The following is a 2,774-nucleotide window of genomic DNA, read 5'->3' on the forward strand; positions in this document are numbered from 1 at the left end:
CCTGTTTTAGTTTGGGGACAAATTAATATCAGAGACTGAGATTATCTTTGCCAATAGTTTATTTAACACAGGTTCACTATGGGAATTTCACAAGCCAATAATAGCATACAGGATAATATCTCTTAATAAGCCAATAAAGAAATAACATACTCCAAATTAATGATAGTTTAGTCACATTATCGCTTCAGGCAAGGGAGATGAAAGGGAGAGACTTCAAATGTAGTTGAGGTGTACCTTTATTCAAGTTGGTACTAGGGAGGGACAGAGTAGCCAACTGAAAGCTGATATCTACCTGCCATGGCAAAGGTAAAAGTCCCTATTGGTAGAACATGTTCCTAGGGAACATTGGCATTGGTATTGGTGGATAAGATCACTGCTTGGTTTTCACCACTGCTGGTAAGAATTGCCTTTATTGCAGCAGGAACTAATGCCCCAAGGTCTTTGAAGCACTTTTTAGTTATTTATTTATTTTTATTTTTTATTTTTTTATTATATGAAATTTATTGTCAAATTAGTTTCCATACAACACCCAGTAAAGCACTTTTTAGATTAGCAGAATCATCTTGCCCAGAATGAACCATCTCAGTCCTCACAAACTCTCAGTATTTAAAGTTTAAATGTCCTCTTGCCATAGTTGCTTCCTCAAATGTTTTAGTCCCCAGCAACACTCCTCAGGAGCTGAGTTACTGAGTGCTCAGTACCACAGATAAGATAAGGATATCCTGATACAGCTTACTTCAGTTTTATTTTTTTTGTCTTTGCCATAAATAAATGGATTTGAAATCATATCAAACCAATCCACAACATCCCCTAAGAAAGTATGCTAGTTGGTAAAGTCTTTAGCTTATTTGTGCATCAATGGGTGGTTCTGTCATCTGGCTTCATCCTGGCTTAGAAAGACAGAAGTTAAAGTTGAAAATAATACTCTTTGGTTCTGTGCCAAAGCCACCTGTGGGCCAGCTCTTTTTGATGATGAAGCAACAGCGTTAGATGTCATGCATGACAAGAGTTAAAAGGTTAGCCTGGGAACAATGGAAAGAGGCATTTTGCATTTTCATTAAACAACTTTGGGAGCAGCCTGTGAGGTCCTGAATAAACATGTAAGAAGAACTTGGACAATAAAGATCTAGGCTGGAGTAGTCAGAGCTGGCTGGCTTCCTGGAGGAAGTGGATAGTGTTGTCTGGATTCACACTTTATTTTTCTTTTCTTTTCTTCTTTTCTTTTCTTTTCTTTTCTTCTCTTTTTTTTCTTTTCTAAGATTTTATTTAAATTCTAGTTAACATACAAGTGCAATATTGGTTTCAGGGGTAGAATTCAGTGATTCATCACTTACATGCAACACCTAGTGCTCATCATAGCAAGTGCCTTCCTTAATGCCTATCACCCATCCTGCCCATCCTCCACCCACCTCTCTCCATCAATTCTGTTTGTTCTCTATCTTTAAGAGTGTCTTATGGTTTGTTTCACCTATCTTTCTTTTCCCCCCTCCCATATATTCAACTGTTTTGTTAAATACCACATATGAGTGAAATCATACGGTGTTTGTCTTTTTCTGCTTGACTTATTTCACTTAGCATAATACACTCCAGCTCCATCCACATCATTGCAAATAGCAAGATTTCATGCTTTTTGATGGCTGAGTAATATTCCAGTGTGTGTGTGTGTGCGTGTGTGTGTGTGTATCACATCTTCTTTTCTGAGAGAGAGAGAGAGAGGGAGAATGGGAGAGGGGCAGAGGGAGAGAGAGAGAGAGACAGGGAGAGAGAGAGAGAGAAAGACAATCCCAAGCAGGCCTTACACCCAGCGTGGAGTCTGACATGGGGCTTGATCATCCCATGACCATAAGATCATGACCCGAGCTGAAATCAAGAGTTGGACACTCAACTGATTGAGCCAACCAGATGCCCCCATATCTTCTTTTTCCATTCATCAGTTGATGGACATTTGGGCTCTCTCCATAGTCTGGCTATTGATAATGCTGCTATGAACATCGGGATGCATGTACTCCTTTGTGGATTCACACTTTGGAGTATTGGATGGAGAGTGTTCCAAGATGGGACAACAAATAACAGGGGGGCAAAAATGAGAAAGGTGGGTGGAATGGCATGATATTATCAAGGACCCAATGCTGAGCTGGACTTGAGATACTGTAAAAAAGAGCCTTGAGAGGGCTTGTGGTGTCTTTTGGGAAAAGCAGAGAACTTGTTCTATTTGAAAAAGGTCCCTTGAATGTGTGGACTATCACTTAAGTATCCAAAGGTTATTTATGAGGTAATTTCAGGGAATAGTCACTCCCATTCCCACACAGGGGCACTTGAACTTTTATTCTCTTTTCTCTTCTGAAATGCATTTCTCCTCAACTATTAGGTATCTTCATCTAATTTCTTTATTTTGTTGCCTGATGCTTTTCACTTTTTGGTTAATAACACACTTTTTTTTAGGAGTTCATAGATTCCCATCAGCTTACTTTTCTATGATGTTTCTTCCTTGAATCTCTGGTATCTTGGGCTGACTGTGCTTTGGTCTTATTTGCTTTCCCTTATGATCACACGTTTCTGTTTTCCTTCCGTCCTGGCTTGGCAATTTTCACCCTTTTTAAGCAAGAGAATCCTCCCAGTTCAAATGTCACCAGTAATGGGCAGTGGCAGTCATTGTCCCATTGTCTGTGAGCTTACTCTTATGAAGCTCCCACTGCAGCAGAATTGTGAAGCTTTTGACATTTCCCGGGTGGCTTCAGATAGAATCTGGTACAGCATTTGCCTATTGATAATTG

The sequence above is a fragment of the Puma concolor genome, chromosome C1 (genome assembly GCF_028749965.1).
Source record: "Puma concolor isolate L17-30 chromosome C1, mPumCon1.1.hap2, whole genome shotgun sequence".
NCBI lineage: Eukaryota > Metazoa > Chordata > Mammalia > Carnivora > Felidae > Puma > Puma concolor.